At 36.7% G+C, this 19,833-nt stretch overlaps 3 non-coding genes and 1 pseudogene across 3 annotated transcripts; all 4 read left to right on the top strand.

Moving 5' to 3' along the window:
- The first annotated feature begins 6,650 nt into the window (after positions 1-6,650).
- Positions 6,651-6,841, top strand: LOC135727001 (U2 spliceosomal RNA). The gene has a single exon (XR_010525086.1). It is a non-coding gene; the product is annotated as a U2 spliceosomal RNA (small nuclear RNA).
- An 807-nt stretch (positions 6,842-7,648) lies between these two features.
- LOC135726959 (U1 spliceosomal RNA) lies at positions 7,649-7,813 on the top strand. The gene has a single exon (XR_010525048.1). It is a non-coding gene; the product is annotated as a U1 spliceosomal RNA (small nuclear RNA).
- A 7,324-nt stretch (positions 7,814-15,137) lies between these two features.
- On the top strand, positions 15,138-15,328 carry LOC135727000 (U2 spliceosomal RNA). The gene has a single exon (XR_010525085.1). It is a non-coding gene; the product is annotated as a U2 spliceosomal RNA (small nuclear RNA).
- Positions 15,329-19,266: 3,938 nt separating this feature from the next.
- Positions 19,267-19,447, top strand: LOC135727041 (U2 spliceosomal RNA; annotated as a pseudogene).
- Positions 19,448-19,833: the final 386 nt, after the last annotated feature.

Genomic DNA, 19,833 nt, shown 5'->3' with positions numbered 1-19,833 from the left:
TTTTTCTCCCTAAAGGCTAGGCTTATTTTCTTAGGGCATTTTGCTCATCAAAAAATGCATCTTATTTTAAGACTTTCTAGATATTTGTACAGTGAAAACAGTTCGAAATAACAAGTAAGAAATGATTTTTTGCAATGTATTCATTCATTCGCTACCCTTCATAATACAGCTGTCGAAAAACCACAGCAACGTCGACAGACCTGGAAGCGTAGCTGTATTTGTTTAACTCACAAAGACAACGGGTAAAGTATTTTCTTGATTACCTAAATGACTTGCCGTAAGAAAATAAGTTTAGGTTTAAGGGGGGGAAATACAGTTTAAAGGGATATTTCAATTCATGATGATAATTCTGTCATCATTTACTCATGCATACAGGCTTACAACAACACGAGGATTAGTTTTTTTCTGAGTAACACAAAAGAAGGTATTTTGAGGAATGATGGTAAACCCACAGCAGATAGTCACCATTGACTTCCATAGTAGGAATAAAAAAAATATGATGGAATTTATTAGGTACCATCAACCGTGTGCTAACCATCACTTTGCAAAATATTTTCTTCATCATTTATCACGATACTTCCAAAATATTTTTTCCTACTAAGTCAATGTTTCATTATTTGCTTTACAAGCTTAAAAATGATGGTGACATGATTCCATGGTAATCACAAACAGTTAAACAAGTAAGATAATCACCATTACTTTTAAAAGCATTTTGAAAATTGCTTGCTTATGCTGGGAGTAAAGGTATTTCACGCAGTGCGCATCCTCTTTAAAAGGTAATGTATGCTTCTTTTAAAGCTGACACATTTGCCACATTAAAATAACAGAAATGTGTACTTTTTAAACTTTTTGGAGCCGGTGTGTCTGTGTTCTTGGGGCACACATCTACATGTAAAAGCAGAATTGCTTATTATTCTTCTCTATTTCTTGTATAGGTCAATTATGAGTGAAGAACCGTTCACCAAATGAAGACCGCAGCCAGGTGACGGGATTCTGTGGTAATCGCAAACAGGTAAACCAGTAAAATAATCATCATTTATTGTTAAAATAATTTTGAAAATTGAAGTTCTGTGTGTTCTTATTGTACTTTATTTATTTCTGCAGGTAAGCACCATACCGTAAGCTTCATTCCCTTTATAACAGGTAAGGTTCATACTGTTTTATTCTTTTGTACTGTTTTATTCGTACTGTTTTAAATCATTCAGTAAATGCAAAGTTAAACTGATGTGTTTTTAATCTAGATTTAAAAGTGTCTACTGTTGAAGCACATCTGATCTCTTCTGAAAGCTGATAATAACTAAATGCTGATGCACCTTGTTTTGAGTGAACCCCTGTTTTTTCTAAATGACCTGATCCTATTGCTCCGAGTAATCGGTTTCATATTCGATTAGCATATCTGTCATGTATTTCGGCCTGTAGCCATGAAGTGGTTTTTAAACAAGTAACAGTACTTTTTTAATCCATTGTCCATTGCAATAATCGACCCTGCTGGTGATGAAAGCATGAACAAGTTTCTCTAAGTCCTGTCTTGAGACAAAACCTCCAATTCTGGCAATATTTCTGAGATGGTAGTAAAAGCAGAATTCCTTATTATTTTTCTCTATCTCAGGCTCTATGGCATATATGTCATGATTTATTTGTCTATTTATATGTCTATTTACAAGGACTGCCTTGGCCAAACGTTATTGTTAATTAATATTGAAGCAGTTATTTAACATATTTCCTTTGAGTAGTGATTTGTGTAATGATCCATATATCTATTTTTATGTATATTTTTAACTTAGGAATGTGATTTTAAAGCACATATTTGTTATTGTATGACACCTCTCATGTTATGAAAGTAAAAAATAAATGTATTTTCTGATGTCTTGCATTTCTGTTTTTAAACTGTTAATCCTTATCAAGTGCTATACATTAGAAAGTGGATAAATAACAAAAATGTCACTCCTGACAGCTGATAAATTAATCGTTCTTTATAGCACCACTGAGGTGAGCATTTTTCAAGGCAAGATTCTTTATAGAACCGTATAAAAAGGTTCTATATAGTACCCAAAAAACGGGTTCTGCTATGGTTACAAGCTGAAGAACCCTTATTTGGTACTATTTAGGAGCATTTGTCTTTAGAGTGTTGCGTAGGTTCGAAACTTTCAATCTTTAAACCAAAAAAAAGGGTCACACGGTTTTATTTGTGGTGTGGACATGAACACGCTGCAGGCATTGAAATGTAATTTGTAATTTATTGTCTCATTTCATATTTAACAAATAGAAAGCAAAGTGCTATTCAATCAGTTTAACTAAACAACTGGTGTTCCTCAATTTTGGGGCCTATTTTGTTCAGTATATCAGTTTTGTTCAGTTTTGTATGTGCATGCAAAAAGCATTCAGCGAGCAAATTAACTGAAGCTTTACCTTCGTGTTTCTTTTTGTATGAGTGATAACTGTTTCTGTATGTATTTGTATGGTTTTTTTACAAGTATAGAGTGAAATGCACACGGTGAGTAATGAACGCAGACCTTCAGTGCCGGATCTCTGACCCGCTAACCTCCATCCCGACAGCCAGCGCCTTCTCCGGATGCCATTGCGATATCGCTCCTCGGCTTTTTGGGTAAAATCGAGTGGACACCGGGGACTACACGTTTGAATGGATTTTTGACCTTCGGCTATGGAAGCGAGGCTTGCTCCGTCCACTCCGTGCATCGACTCTGGCGCTTTCCGGGGACAAATAAGGTGAGTTTAAAACCAGAGTTTGCTTCTTTTGTGCGTGGTTGCCAGTTTGTTTGCCAATCCGTGGTCATAATATGTTCCGCTTCGTGGTTTCTCCATCGCTCAGTACTTTTCTGTGTTTCTATTTTACGTAAAGCTAACACCAAAACGATTGTGGAAAGCGCTATATAGATTGTTCTCAAAGAAAAAACGAGAAACAAACCCATGTGAATATGGGTCAAATTATCTAGGCGGAGCACTTCGTTCAAAGAAAAACGCAACAGAATTGTTTGCGTTGAACAAAGACAATGGTGCGTGCAGACATCGAATGTGTATTGTGGATAAAAAATGGCCAGTGGGGTGGGACAATTTTTCTTGAATTAAGTGTTTATGGGAAAAGTTAACGAATTTTTTCTTACCCTGTAGGCAGATTTATTTGCTTGTTTTAAGCATAAAATAACAGGAGAAGAAATTGTGTAGGGGGAGCAGAGGGTTTTTTTTTTCGTTCAAAGAAAAGCAGCGTGGCACGAATGAATGTTTGGCTGAAATGCTATCGTAATTTCCCCCTTAATTTTCCTTACAAACATGAAACCAGAGAGAAGGGCCAGTTGGCATCGAATTGCACCTTGTATTCGGTGATTGATTGAGGAAAAATATGCGTATGTGTATATATACACTTGTTTTGTTGAACAGAGACAATGGCCGCGTGCTCCAGCGTCACCTATATGCCTATTTCACAAAATGGCGCCTTTGACCGGAAGTAAGGAAAACATCGTTCAGGTTGCACCACTACGATGGCCACTCAATATAGTATGGACTGACAGCTGTTTTGTTTTCTCCTACACATGAATTTACTTGTAAAAATAACAATAACATATATTGTCGATTGGTGTTATATTATTTTTTTAGCATTTCGTCTTATCAAAATATATCATATGTTAGACAGCTGTCAATTTTAAATAAAATAACGAGACATACATAACTATTCGTGTCTGCTCCCGTTTATTGTAATGAGTCTGCACATTTGGAGAAATACTTAGACATTTTACTTCTTATTTCTTTAGACTGAATAATTATTTCTTATTAATTCCAAAGTATGAGACCCGATGATCTAATCGTGGTGTATGTGCTATTCCTCGTTTGTTTGCCTGCATCCATTGCTTTACGGCTTGCTTGTTGCGTTGAAATGCACATTTGATTTCTTTACCAGCATTGGATTTAGACCATTCAATGAGAAGAGTTAACAGCGTTTATTATGATTGATAAGCCCTCAACGGAGAATGAAGTCTGCATACATTAAAAGCCTTATTTTGTTTTTATCGTGTGCCTTCCAAAATGTATGCGACGAAACTTAAATCACGCAAAAAATGAATGGTAACTAGACGTGCTTGTTGTGTGCAGGGAGTGCATTTATTTGTAAACTTTTGCTAAATCAAAATGGTTTATTTGTATTTGCTTTTTACCTGGGTTTTATCAGGTTCGCAGTCGGGACATTTTTAATCCATAGTGTATGGAGTTATCTAGTAGAAAATGATCTGCTGTTTTTTGGTAGAATGTTGTGTGAGCTAAAGAAACGAGGAATAAAACACACACCGCGATTAAAAAAATCAGATCGCATACTTTGTAATTGAAAATAAATAATAATTAATTCCAAAGAAATAAGAAGTAAAATGTGTAAGTATTCCTCAAAATGTGCTTTGGACTAAGTCCCCGTCATCACAGCAAACGGGAGCAGACCCGAATAGGTATGTCTAGTTATTTTATTTAAAATTTTCAGCCGTCTGTAAATTCATGTTTGAAAGAAAAAAGTAAATGAATATCTTACTTACTGTTTTTGTCTTGTTTTCTTGTGAATATCTGACAATTCTTAAATGGAGATACATTTACTTGGTAAGCAAAGTGGCTTAAGATATTATGTATTGTAATAGAAAATTGTTATAAAAGCGTTTTGTGTTTGCTGGGAATTCACAGCCATATAATTAATTATAATAACGCACTTTTTGTTGATAAACATGTTAAAAAATACATTAACACAGAATAATGTGGCAACAAATCAAACGTGCATTTAAATGCAACAAGCAGAAAATAAATAAATAAAGCAAATGCATGGAAAAGAAACGAGGAATAAAACAAACACCGCGATTAAAAAAAGTCAGATCGCATACTTTGTAATTGAAAATAAATAATAATTAATTCCAAAGAAATAAGAAGTAAAATGTGTAAGTATTCCTCAAAATGTGCTTTGGACTAAGTCCCCGTCATCACAGCAAACGGGAGCAGACCCGAATAGGTATGTCTAGTTATTTTATTTAAAATTTCCAGCCGTCTGTAAATTCATGTTTGAAAGAAAAAAGTAAATGAATATCTTACTTACTGTTTTTGTCTTGTTTTCTTGTGAATATCTGACAATTCTTAAATGGAGATACATTTACTTGGTAAGCAAAGTGGCTTAAGATATTATGTATTGTAATAGAAAATTGTTATAAAAGCGTTTTGTGTTTGCTGGGAATTCACAGCCATATAATTAATTATAATAACGCACTTTTTGTTTATAAACATGTTAAAAAATACATTAACACAGAATAATGTGGCAACAAATCAAACGTGCATTTAAATGCAACAAGCAAAAATAAATAAATAAAGCAAATGCACGGAAAAGAAACGAGGAATAAAACAAACACCGCGATTAAAAAATCAGATCGTATACTTTGTAATAATTGAAATAAATTATAAAAATCAACAGGTTTATATTTAAAACAAGTAAAAAATATCTGCCAGCGGGGTAAGAAAAATAAACTTAATTCTAGTTTCAACTTAATTCAATAATAAACTCAATTTAGGTTTATTTTTCTTACCCCACTGGCAGATATTTTTACTTGTTTTAAGCCTTAACCTATTACATTTTAGAATTTATTTCAGTAAACAAGACTTAAATTCTAAGCCACTTTGCTTATTAAGTAAATGTATCTTGATTTAAGAATTATTTTTTAACTCGAAAACATGAATAAAATACTAAGTAAACGAACAGATTGGGATGTTCAAAACACTTAAACATTTTTTTTTCACTCTACCCTTCATATTACAGCTGTCGAAAAACCACAGCAACGTTGACAGACCTGGAAGCCATGATATATTAGCAGTTTTTAAAATAAGTTAAATCTAGAATCCTTATTGGTTTTAGATACTTAAAAGCAATGAATGATCTTCTTTCTTTTGAATTGATTTGGTATTATGGAGGAGCTCTGTGTCTGGTTATTGAAGATGATTTGGTCTTTGCTCCTATGTTGGCTTATTTTTTGTTATTTCCGTTACTATATATATATATATATTTTTTTTTTCCCCTTTGTTTTTTCTGATTTGAGGTTATGAAAATGTTTTAATTTGTAATAAAGGTTTTTTGAAAATTCTAAATTCTCTCTCTCTCTCTCTCTCTCTCTCTCTCTCTCTCATGAGCGTGGATCAGTTCCTGCATCAAGGAAAAAATGCGCATCCTGGTAAATTTCAGAAGTTAGACGACTGAGCTGCAGCGGACAGCGTAAGATTTATGAAAACACATTTGAGAAGAAAGGCAAAGCATGTTTCACAGTTAATCCAAGACCATAATGACAATTTTGCGCTCTGTTTCCCGAAGCTCGTGGAGGCGTGGAGCAGCATACACAGTTAAGGTATGTGCGATCTACCGGCATTACCTTTACGATCGACGTATTGGATCTGCAAGCTGCAAGCAAATTAACTGAAGCTTTACTTCATGTTTCTGTTTGGTTAAGCGATGACTGCTTTTTCCCAACAGTTTGTGTGTGTTTTCTGCATGGGTTTAGAAAACATGAACTTCTGATCTGCTAGCTCAACGTTCTACCTCTGTAACGTATAGAGTTAAATGCCCGCTAGCCTCCACCCCAAAAGCCAGCGCCTTCGCCGGCTCCCCCTTTGGCTGCGTCTATTCCGGTATCGCTTCTCGGCCTTTTGGCTAAGATCAAGTGTAGTATCTGTTCTTATCAGTTTAATGTCTGATACGTCTCCTATCCGGAGACTATATGTTAAATGGATTTTTGACCTTCGGAAATGGAAGCGGAGCTTGCTCCTTCCACTCCATGCATCAACATGGTATTGCAGTGTTTCCATGAATGGTGCGCTCCCCTTCTCGGGGACAAATAAGTCAAATACAAAAAAAGAATTTGCTTCTTTTGTGCGTGAATGACGGTGTTTTTTCTAATACGTGTGTTTTAAAATTGCTGTGTTTTCGTTGGCTTTATTGGTTTAACGAAAAGCTTGCGTGGAAATGAACACGCTGATAAAGAAATGTTTTTGTAATGTATTTAATTATTTTCTTTACAAGTTTGTGGTGGTGATCCGAGGACGAATTAAACATCCTCGACACAGCTGAAGGTGCAACAAAAGCGAAAGAGGCCGATTGGAATGTTAAAAACACCTGAAAACTTTTTTCACTACCCTTCATACTACAGCTGTCGAAAATCCACAGCAACTACAGCTGTCGAAAATCCACAGCAACGTCGACAGACCTGGAAGCATAGCTGTACTTGTTTAACTCACAACGACAACGGGTAAGTCATTGAGCCCTGTGTTTTTATTTATCCACGTTCTAAAATTGCTATGCTTTCGTTGTTTCTTGATTGCTCTGTACATTTCTTTGTTTCTATTCCACGTAAAGTTACTTTGTAATAACGAAACCATATATTTGAATGCGCAATTTAAATCCATTTGATTTAAATTGTTTCACATATTTCACTCTACACGGTTCAACCGGGCTGGAAACGGAATAAAAATAGGGTAGATCTCGAAGAATGTTTGGTCTCAGACGTGGCTTCGTGCGCTTTCCACCTGGTCACACACAGTAATGAAATGTTAGTCGGACGGCCTTCGGGGGCGCCGTTGATGTGATCGGTCACAGGAAGATGCGGCCGTCTGGCCTCAAAGGGTGTCGCTCATACTTACCTGGCAGGGGAGACACCATGATCATGAAGGTGGTTCACCCAGGGCGAGGCTCAGCCATTGCACTCCGGTTGTGCTGACCCTTTGCGAATTCCCCAAATGTGGGAATCTCGACTGCAAAATTTCTGATAGTGGGGGACTGCGTTCGCGCTCTCCCCTGACCTATGTGTTAAAAATAGATTCTTTTGTCGTTTTACGTAAAATCCAAGAGACGTCTAACCACGGCCCAAGAATACATTAGTCATCAAAAAAGCGGCTATTCAACGACTACATAATTTCTAATAGACAGCGAATATGTGTCTAGGCTAAAACAAGGCTTAATTTGGGCTGTCAGTGAAAATCTAATAGACGTTTGACCATTCCAAAAGAATAGACTAGCCATTAAATAGAACCACAATCAAACGGCTACATGTCTAAGAGACAGTCAACAAAATAATGCTTAGATGATTCTTTTATTTCCAATATAAGAGGTTCTCGGGAATGGCAATCATCCAAACTAATAAATTATAAAGGCTTTTATAAGAAAATGACAACAGTTAAACAACATAGACAGCGTTGGGCAATACAAAATGCTAATAAATACAAGACAAATTGAAATATTGTACATGCATGTACATTAAACAAGCCAACAAATCTGCCAATGGGCTACGACAATTTTTCTTGAATTAAGTGTTTATATCTAGATTTGTTTCTTACCCCTTTGGCAGATTTATTTGCTTGTTTTAAGCCCAAATTCGCTTAAATTTTGAGTTTTTTTCTCCCTAAAGGCTAGGCTTATTTTCTTAGGGCATTTTGCTCATCAAAAAATGCATCTTATTTTAAGACTTTCTAGATATTTGTACAGTGAAAACAGTTCGAAATAACAAGTAAGAAATGATTTTTTGCAATGTATTCATTCATTCGCTACCCTTCATAATACAGCTGTCGAAAAACCACAGCAACGTCGACAGACCTGGAAGCGTAGCTGTATTTGTTTAACTCACAAAGACAACGGGTAAAGTATTTTCTTGATTACCTAAATGACTTGCCGTAAGAAAATAAGTTTAGGTTTAAGGGGGGGAAATACAGTTTAAAGGGATATTTCAATTCATGATGATAATTCTGTCATCATTTACTCATGCATACAGGCTTACAACAACACGAGGATTAGTTTTTTTCTGAGTAACACAAAAGAAGGTATTTTGAGGAATGATGGTAAACCCACAGCAGATAGTCACCATTGACTTCCATAGTAGGAATAAAAAAAATATGATGGAATTTATTAGGTACCATCAACCGTGTGCTAACCATCACTTTGCAAAATATTTTCTTCATCATTTATCACGATACTTCCAAAATATTTTTTCCTACTAAGTCAATGTTTCATTATTTGCTTTACAAGCTTAAAAATGATGGTGACATGATTCCATGGTAATCACAAACAGTTAAACAAGTAAGATAATCACCATTACTTTTAAAAGCATTTTGAAAATTGCTTGCTTATGCTGGGAGTAAAGGTATTTCACGCAGTGCGCATCCTCTTTAAAAGGTAATGTATGCTTCTTTTAAAGCTGACACATTTGCCACATTAAAATAACAGAAATGTGTACTTTTTAAACTTTTTGGAGCCGGTGTGTCTGTGTTCTTGGGGCACACATCTACATGTAAAAGCAGAATTGCTTATTATTCTTCTCTATTTCTTGTATAGGTCAATTATGAGTGAAGAACCGTTCACCAAATGAAGACCGCAGCCAGGTGACGGGATTCTGTGGTAATCGCAAACAGGTAAACCAGTAAAATAATCATCATTTATTGTTAAAATAATTTTGAAAATTGAAGTTCTGTGTGTTCTTATTGTACTTTATTTATTTCTGCAGGTAAGCACCATACCGTAAGCTTCATTCCCTTTATAACAGGTAAGGTTCATACTGTTTTATTCTTTTGTACTGTTTTATTCGTACTGTTTTAAATCATTCAGTAAATGCAAAGTTAAACTGATGTGTTTTTAATCTAGATTTAAAAGTGTCTACTGTTGAAGCACATCTGATCTCTTCTGAAAGCTGATAATAACTAAATGCTGATGCACCTTGTTTTGAGTGAACCCCTGTTTTTTCTAAATGACCTGATCCTATTGCTCCGAGTAATCGGTTTCATATTCGATTAGCATATCTGTCATGTATTTCGGCCTGTAGCCATGAAGTGGTTTTTAAACAAGTAACAGTACTTTTTTAATCCATTGTCCATTGCAATAATCGGCCCTGCTGGTGATGAAAGCATGAACAAGTTTCTCTAAGTCCTGTCTTGAGACAAAACCTCCAATTCTGGCAATATTTCTGAGATGGTAGTAAAAGCAGAATTCCTTATTATTTTTCTCTATCTCAGGCTCTATGGCATATATGTCATGATTTTATTTGTCTATTTATATGTCTATTTACAAGGACTGCCTTGGCCAAACGTTATTGTTAATTAATATTGAAGCAGTTATTTAACATATTTCCTTTGAGTAGTGATTTGTGTAATGATCCATATATCTATTTTTATGTATATTTTTAACTTAGGAATGTGATTTTAAAGCACATATTTGTTATTGTATGACACCTCTCATGTTATGAAAGTAAAAAATAAATGTATTTTCTGATGTCTTGCATTTCTGTTTTTAAACTGTTAATCCTTATCAAGTGCTATACATTAGAAAGTGGATAAATAACAAAAATGTCACTCCTGACAGCTGATAAATTAATCGTTCTTTATAGCACCACTGAGGTGAGCATTTTTCAAGGCAAGATTCTTTATAGAACCGTATAAAAAGGTTCTATATAGTACCCAAAAAACGGGTTCTGCTATGGTTACAAGCTGAAGAACCCTTATTTGGTAATATTTAGGAGCATTTGTCTTTAGAGTGTTGCGTAGGTTCGAAACTTTCAATCTTTAAACCAAAAAAAAGGGTCACACGGTTTTATTTGTGGTGTGGACATGAACACGCTGCAGGCATTGAAATGTAATTTGTAATTTATAGTCTCATTTCATATTTAACAAATAGAAAGCAAAGTGCTATTCAATCAGTTTAACTAAACAACTGGTGTTCCTCAATTTTGGGGCCTATTTTGTTCAGTATATCAGTTTTGTTCAGTTTTGTATGTGCATGCAAAAAGCATTCAGCGAGCAAATTAACTGAAGCTTTACCTTCGTGTTTCTTTTTGTATGAGTGATAACTGTTTCTGTATGTATTTGTATGGTTTTTTTACAAGTATAGAGTGAAATGCACACGGTGAGTAATGAACGCAGACCTTCAGTGCCGGATCTCTGACCCGCTAACCTCCATCCCGACAGCCAGCGCCTTCTCCGGATGCCATTGCGGTATCGCTCCTCGGCTTTTTGGGTAAAATCGAGTGGACACCGGGGACTACACGTTTGAATGGATTTTTGACCTTCGGCTATGGAAGCGAGGCTTGCTCCGTCCACTCCGTGCATCGACTCTGGCGCTTTCCGGGGACAAATAAGGTGAGTTTAAAACCAGAGTTTGCTTCTTTTGTGCGTGGTTGCCAGTTTGTTTGCCAATCCGTGGTCATAATATGTTCCGCTTCGTGGTTTCTCCATCGCTCAGTACTTTTCTGTGTTTCTATTTTACGTAAAGCTAACACCAAAACGATTGTGGAAAGCGCTATATAGATTGTTCTCAAAGAAAAAACGAGAAACAAACCCATGTGAATATGGGTCAAATTATCTAGGCGGAGCACTTCGTTCAAAGAAAAACGCAACAGAATTGTTTGCGTTGAACAAAGACAATGGTGCGTGCAGACATCGAATGTGTATTGTGGATAAAAAATGGCCAGTGGGGTGGGACAATTTTTCTTGAATTAAGTGTTTATGGGAAAAGTTAACGAATTTTTTCTTACCCTGAAGGCAGATTTATTTGCTTGTTTTAAGCATAAAATAACAGGAGAAGAAATTGTGTAGGGGGAGCAGAGGGTTTTTTTTTTCGTTCAAAGAAAAGCAGCGTGGCACGAATGAATGTTTGGCTGAAATGCTATCGTAATTTCCCCCTTAATTTTCCTTACAAACATGAAACCAGAGAGAAGGGCCAGTTGGCATCGAATTGCACCTTGTATTCGGTGATTGATTGAGGAAAAATATGCGTATGTGTATATATACACTTGTTTTGTTGAACAGAGACAATGGCCGCGTGCTCCAGCGTCACCTATATGCCTATTTCACAAAATGGCGCCTTTGACCGGAAGTAAGGAAAACATCGTTCAGGTTGCACCACTACGATGGCCACTCAATATAGTATGGACTGACAGCTGCTTTGTTTTCTCCTACACATGAATTTACTTGTAAAAATAACAATAACATATATTGTCGATTGGTGTTATATTATTTTTTTAGCATTTCGTCTCATCAAAATATATCATATGTTAGACAGCTGTCAATTTTAAATAAAATAACGAGACATACATAACTATTCGTGTCTGCTCCCGTTTATTGTAATGAGTCTGCACATTTGGAGAAATACTTAGACATTTTACTTCTTATTTCTTTAGACTGAATAATTATTTCTTATTAATTCCAAAGTATGAGACCCGATGATCTAATCGTGGTGTATGTGCTATTCCTCGTTTGTTTGCCTGCATCCATTGCTTTACGGCTTGCTTGTTGCGTTGAAATGCACATTTGATTTCTTTACCAGCATTGGATTTAGACCATTCAATGAGAAGAGTTAACAGCGTTTATTAAGATTGATAAGCCCTCAACGGAGAATGAAGTCTGCATACATTAAAAGCCTTATTTTGTTTTTATCGTGTGCCTTCCAAAATGTATGCGACGAAACTTAAATCACGCAAAAAATGAATGGTAACTAGACGTGCTTGTTGTGTGCAGGGAGTGCATTTATTTGTAAACTTTTGCTAAATCAAAATGGTTTATTTGTATTTGCTTTTTACCTGGGTTTTATCAGGTTCGCAGTCGGGACATTTTTAATCCATAGTGTATGGAGTTATCTAGTAGAAAATGATCTGCTGTTTTTTGGTAGAATGTTGTGTGAGCTAAAGAAACGAGGAATAAAACACACACCGCGATTAAAAAAATCAGATCGCATACTTTGTAATTGAAAATAAATAATAATTAATTTAAAAGAAATAAGAAGTAAAATGTGTAAGTATTCCTCAAAATGTGCTTTGGACTAAGTCCCCCGTCATCACAGCAAACGGGAGCAGACCCGAATAGGTATGTCTAGTTATTTTATTAAAAATTCCCAGCCGTCTGTAAATTCATGTTTGAAAGAAAAAAGTAAATGAATATCTTACTTACTGTTTTTGTCTTGTTTTCTAGTGAATATCTGACAATTCTTAAATGGAGATACATTTACTTGGTAAGCAAAGTGGCTTAAGATATTATGTATTGTAATAGAAAATTGTTATAAAAACGTTTTGTTTTTGCTGGGAATTCTTGTATATATTTCACAGCTATATAATTAATTATAATAACGCACTTTTTGTTGATAAACATGTTAAAAAATACATTAACACAGAATAATGTGGCAACAAATCAAACGTGCATTTAAATGCAACAAGCAGAAAATAAATAAATAAAGCAAATGCATGGAAAAGAAACGAGGAATAAAACAAACACCGCGATTAAAAAAAATCAGATCGCATACTTTGTAATTGAAAATAAATAATAATTAATTCCAAAGAAATAAGAAGTAAAATGTGTAAGTATTCCTCAAAATGTGCTTTGGAATAAGTCCCCGTCATCACAGCAAACGGGAGCAGACCCGAATAGGTATGTCTAGTTATTTTATTTAAAATTTCCAGCCGTCTGTAAATTCATGTTTGAAAGAAAAAAGTAAATGAATATCTTACTTACTGTTTTTGTCTTGTTTTCTTGTGAATATCTGACAATTCTTAAATGGAGATACATTTACTTGGTAAGCAAAGTGGCTTAAGATATTATGTATTGTAATAGAAAATTGTTATAAAAGCGTTTTGTGTTTGCTGGGAATTCACAGCCATATAATTAATTATAATAACGCACTTTTTGTTTATAAACATGTTAAAAAATACATTAACACAGAATAATGTGGCAACAAATCAAACGTGCATTTAAATGCAACAAGCAAAAATAAATAAATAAAGCAAATGCACGGAAAAGAAACGAGGAATAAAACAAACACCGCGATTAAAAAATCAGATCGTATACTTTGTAATAATTGAAATAAATTATAAAAATCAACAGGTTTATATTTAAAACAAGTAAAAAATATCTGCCAGCGGGGTAAGAAAAATAAACTTAATTCTAGTTTCAACTTAATTCAATAATAAACTCAATTTAGGTTTATTTTTCTTACCCCACTGGCAGATATTTTTACTTGTTTTAAGCCTTAACCTATTACATTTTAGAATTTATTTCAGTAAACAAGACTTAAATTCTAAGCCACTTTGCTTATTAAGTAAATGTATCTTGATTTAAGAATTATTTTTTAACTCGAAAACATGAATAAAATACTAAGTAAACGAACAGATTGGGATGTTCAAAACACTTAAACATTTTTTTTTCACTCTACCCTTCATATTACAGCTGTCGAAAAACCACAGCAACGTTGACAGACCTGGAAGCCATGATATATTAGCAGTTTTTAAAATAAGTTAAATCTAGAATCCTTATTGGTTTTAGATACTTAAAAGCAATGAATGATCTTCTTTCTTTTGAATTGATTTGGTATTATGGAGGAGCTCTGTGTCTGGTTATTGAAGATGATTTGGTCTTTGCTCCTATGTTGGCTTATTTTTTGTTATTTCCGTTACTATATATATATATATATTTTTTTTCCCCCTTTGTTTTTTCTGATTTGAGGTTATGAAAATGTTTTAATTTGTAATAAAGGTTTTTTGAAAATTCTAAATTCTCTCTCTCTCTCTCTCTCTCTCTCTCTCTCTCTCTCTCTCTCTCTCTCTCTCTCTCTCTCTCTCTCTCTCTCTCTCTCTCTCTCTCTCTCTCTCTCTCTCTCATGAGCGTGGATCAGTTCCTGCATCAAGGAAAAAATGCGCATCCTGGTAAATTTCAGAAGTTAGACGACTGAGCTGCAGCGGACAGCGTAAGATTTATGAAAACACATTTGAGAAGAAAGGCAAAGCATGTTTCACAGTTAATCCAAGACCATAATGACAATTTTGCGCTCTGTTTCCCGAAGCTCGTGGAGGCGTGGAGCAGCATACACAGTTAAGGTATGTGCGATCTACCGGCATTACCTTTACGATCGACGTATTGGATCTGCAAGCTGCAAGCAAATTAACTGAAGCTTTACTTCATGTTTCTGTTTGGTTAAGCGATGACTGCTTTTTCCCAACAGTTTGTGTGTGTTTTCTGCATGGGTTTAGAAAACATGAACTTCTGATCTGCTAGCTCAACGTTCTACCTCTGTAACGTATAGAGTTAAATGCCCGCTAGCCTCCACCCCAAAAGCCAGCGCCTTCGCCGGCTCCCCCTTTGGCTGCGTCTATTCCGGTATCGCTTCTCGGCCTTTTGGCTAAGATCAAGTGTAGTATCTGTTCTTATCAGTTTAATGTCTGATACGTCTCCTATCCGGAGACTATATGTTAAATGGATTTTTGACCTTCGGAAATGGAAGCGGAGCTTGCTCCTTCCACTCCATGCATCAACATGGTATTGCAGTGTTTCCATGAATGGTGCGCTCCCCTTCTCGGGGACAAATAAGTCAAATACAAAAAAAGAATTTGCTTCTTTTGTGCGTGAATGACGGTGTTTTTTCTAATACGTGTGTTTTAAAATTGCTGTGTTTTCGTTGGCTTTATTGGTTTAACGAAAAGCTTGCGTGGAAATGAACACGCTGATAAAGAAATGTTTTTGTAATGTATTTAATTATTTTCTTTACAAGTTTGTGGTGGTGATCCGAGGACGAATTAAACATCCTCGACACAGCTGAAGGTGCAACAAAAGCGAAAGAGGCCGATTGGAATGTTAAAAACACCTGAAAACTTTTTTCACTACCCTTCATACTACAGCTGTCGAAAATCCACAGCAACTACAGCTGTCGAAAATCCACAGCAACGTCGACAGACCTGGAAGCATAGCTGTACTTGTTTAACTCACAACGACAACGGGTAAGTCATTGAGCCCTGTATGAAAGTGAATAGGTGCCGTTTAAATTGTATGGCAACCGCTGCAGAATGTTCAGACAGAACAATAAATCACTCGGTCCATGTCCTTATTAAACAATTTTACTGTTTCCAATCCCAATAGGTACAGATGCGTATATATGTGTATGGTTCTGCAAAAGCATAATAAAGAAACTTGTAAGCACAATAAGAATAAGAAACAGTAATAATTAAACATTATACAATGACTTAGAAAGTAGAAAATAACAATGCAATAGCATTAGAATATCTTCACATCATTCCAATGTGTGTAAAATAAAGCTCCCTTTTGCAGGATGAGGAGATAATTAGTGACTACAGGGAGCAATTCAGTCAATGGCAGACCCTCCAGGACTTTTTTGATTCACGTGCACAGTGGTGGGAGATGGTGAAACACAGGACGAGACTGTTTTTTAGAAAGAAAGGGATTGAAAAAAAGAACAAAGAAAAAAGATGCATGTCGGGACTGCAAAAAAGATTACAAAGGTATTTTAAGTTTGTAAATGAAGGGTTTGACTTTAATGAAGAACTAAATGAGGTTAAAAAAGAAATGGCTGATTTAGAAAAACAAAGAAGTAAAGGGTTGATTTTAAGAAGCAAGGAAAAAGATCTGGAAGAAGGCGAAAAATGCACAAGATATTTTTTTAAGAGGATTTTAACAAACAAAGGTGTAATAACCAAATTAAAAAATGGGGAGAAGGAAGTCAGAAATACAGAAGAAATATTAGAAGAAGTAGAAACTTTTTATGCAGATTTATACAACAAAAAAGAGGTAACAAAGAAAGCCATAGAAAACATTTTGGAAAATTTAGAAATGAAAATTGAAAATGAGTGTGCAATTTTAACCCAAGATTTTACTCTTTTAGAGCTTACAAAATGTATGAAGGATTTTAAAACAGGTAAGTCGCCGGGAAGTGACGGCCTTCCCGTGGAATTTTATTCAAAATTTTGGGACATTTTAGCACCAGAACTTTTAATGGTTTTTAAGGACTTTGACAGACTGGACAAACTCCCTGACAGTTTTAGACTAGGCATTGTTTCGCTTTTACATAAAAAAGGAGACAAAACAGACTTAAAAACGTGGAGACCAATCAGCCTTTTAAATTTGGATTGCAAACTTTTTAGCAAGCTTTTAGCAACACGCATGTCCATGTTTTTAAAGGACGTGATTCACCCGGATCAAGCGTGCGCTGTGCCCGGGAAGAGGATCACGGACAGCCTGATATTGATCCGAGATGCCATCTGTTTTGCGAGGGACAGAAACATTGGCCTCATAGTGCTAAATTTAGATTTTGAAAAAGCATTTGATCGGGTCTCGCACCAGTACCTATTGCGGGTACTGGAGAAAATGGGTTTCCCAGGGAGGTTTTTAGCATGGGTGGGATTGCTGTATAACGATATAACCAGCAAAATTCTCGTAAACGGGCATTTAACAAAAGCTGTTAACATACACAGCGGCGTCCGTCAAGGTTGCCCGTTATCCCCGCTCTTGTATGTGGCATGCATCGAGCCACTGGCACAGCTCTTGAGAAGGGACCAACGGATCGAAGGACTCAAACTTCCAGGAGGCTTGACAGCAAAATGTGTTTTATACATGGACGATGTGACAATTTTAACGACTGACTTTTTATCTGTCCGAAGAGCTTTGGAATTAACAGATTCTTATGGACGGGCCTCAGGCTCTAAATTAAACAGAGACAAGTCAGAGGCCCAGCTCTTCGGACAGTGGCGCGACATAGACGTGGAAGGACTGGACGTGACTCTAAGGGAAAATGATATAAAAATTCTAGGTATAAAGTTTGATAGGGAGGGTGGTGGACGAGGAAATTGGACTGATACTTTAGGAAAAGTAAGACAGCGACTGGGTTTATGGGGACTAAGGAATTTGACAATGGAGGGGAAGATTTTAGTTTTTAAAGCAGTGATCTTACCTTTGTTTTTATTGTTGTGTTCTGTTTTTAGCCCCCCCAGGTCCTTCATTTTAGCGGTGGAACGTGCTGTCTTTTATTTCCTCTGGGGGTCCAGGTGGGAGAGAATAAAGAGAGAAACCGTCAAAAAACGAAAGGAAAATGGAGGCAAAGGACTCCCAGACCTTGGTCTTTTTTTAGGGAGTAATTTTACTGCTTTACATTTGAAGTATGCCACATCCCCATCCAGTGACAAGACCGTAGCATTAGTCAAGTTCTGGATGGGGTCGTATTTACGCTATCTGAAAATTTTAACAGTGGATCTTAGAACCCCAGTGTCTTTTAACTTGCCAAAAGAATATGCTTTTATTAAGAAATTTCTAAGGAAACAAGACTTAGAACGTGAAAATTTGAATGTTTTAAAGGACCATAAAATGATTATCTCTGTTGTGCAGGACCGGGAGAAGGTGAGCCCAGTACCAGGCCTAACGGAGATTGAGGCAAAAACAGTGTGGAGGAACGCAGCCCACCCTGCCCTTCGGAACCATCAAAAGGACCAGATGTGGATGGTGGCCCATGAGATCCTACCGACCAGGGCGGTTATGCACTCCCGCGGCATGGCCGCCAACGCAAAGTGCCCACGGCTCGGGTGTAACCACGAAGAGACCGTGCGGCACGTCCTCTGGGAGTGCGGCGCTGCACAGGACCAGTGGACCGCGACCGGCCCCCTGGTTTTCCCGTGCCTGCCAGTGGGTGGGGTCCAGATGGACTATAATCTCGCCGTCCTAGGGGTGGGCCGGAGGACAAAGGATTTAACATCGGAACAGTTCACAACGCTCTGGCTCACCCTGAATGCTATAATGCACGCAATCTGGACTGCCAGAAACCTGCTGGTGGGGAAACGGGTGACGGTGCCCCTCCACGCCACTGTAAGGACGGTCGAGAACCTGCTGCAGGGGCACCGCGCCTAATCATTCGGATGGGGGGGCCGGGGTTGCCACAGAGAGGGTCCTGGCCGCCACCGACCTTGGTCGCCCGTAGATGTACCCTCACCACTTTCGGCTACGGGAGCAGCGGGCCAGAGGGTACGGATCTCCTCTGGGCCCTTGAAACCGGGTTTTGATTGCCTGGGACTGAAGGGTGAGAGTGGGCCCATAGGGAAGGCTCACCTCTCCAGTCAAGCACAACAGAGTATTGTTTTTAAGACTTTTATTATTTAAAATGTTTTATTCATTGAGGATTACTCACCAGCTTTGTTGTATTGTTTTATTCTGGCTTTTAAAACACACTGGAAGCACTTTTAATATATGTAAAAGAAACAATAAACGATATTTAACCCTTTTTTCTCTTTCTACAAGGTTTTAAGGATTGCATGCTTTTACATGGGCCATTTTAGGTGCTTCATTTGTATTTTAAAATGTGGTGTGTTTTAGGGATTCAGGATTTTAATGGTGTTTTAACCCTCGAAGTTTAAATTTTCTTGACTAGTTTTTGACTTTTCACCTGCATTTGTACATTAGTGTTTTTACTTAATTTATTGTTTCATGTACACTTGTTTAAATTTGTGATTATGTATCAATAAAAACCAGTCAAAAGAAAAAATCTGTTCTTATCAGTTTAATGTCTGATACGTCTCCTATCCGGAGACTATATGTTAAATGGATTTTTGACCTTCGGAAATGGAAGCGGAGCTTGCTCCTTCCACTCCATGCATCAACATGGTATTGCAGTGTTTCCATGAATGGTGCGCTCCCCTTCTCGGGGACAAATAAGTCAAATACAAAAAATGAATTTGCTTCTTTTGTGCGTGAATGACGGTGTTTTTTCTAATACGTGTGTTTTAAAATTGCTGTGTTTTCGTTGGCTTTATTGGTTTAACGAAAAGCTTGCGTGGAAATGAACACGCTGATAAAGAAATGTTTTTGTAATGTATTTAATTATTTTCTTTACAAGTTTGTGGTGGTGATCCGAGGACGAATTAAACATCCTCGACACAGCTGAAGGTGCAACAAAAGCGAAAGAGGCCGATTGGAATGTTAAAAACACCTGAAAACTTTTTTCACTACCCTTCATACTACAGCTGTCGAAAATCCACAGCAACGTCGACAGACCTGGAAGCATAGCTGTACTTGTTTAACTCA

Source organism: Paramisgurnus dabryanus, chromosome 9 (assembly GCF_030506205.2).
Source record: "Paramisgurnus dabryanus chromosome 9, PD_genome_1.1, whole genome shotgun sequence".
Classification (NCBI taxonomy): domain Eukaryota; kingdom Metazoa; phylum Chordata; class Actinopteri; order Cypriniformes; family Cobitidae; genus Paramisgurnus; species Paramisgurnus dabryanus.
Note: the sequence above shows the minus strand (reverse complement) of the source record. Positions and strands in the feature narration are given on the sequence as shown.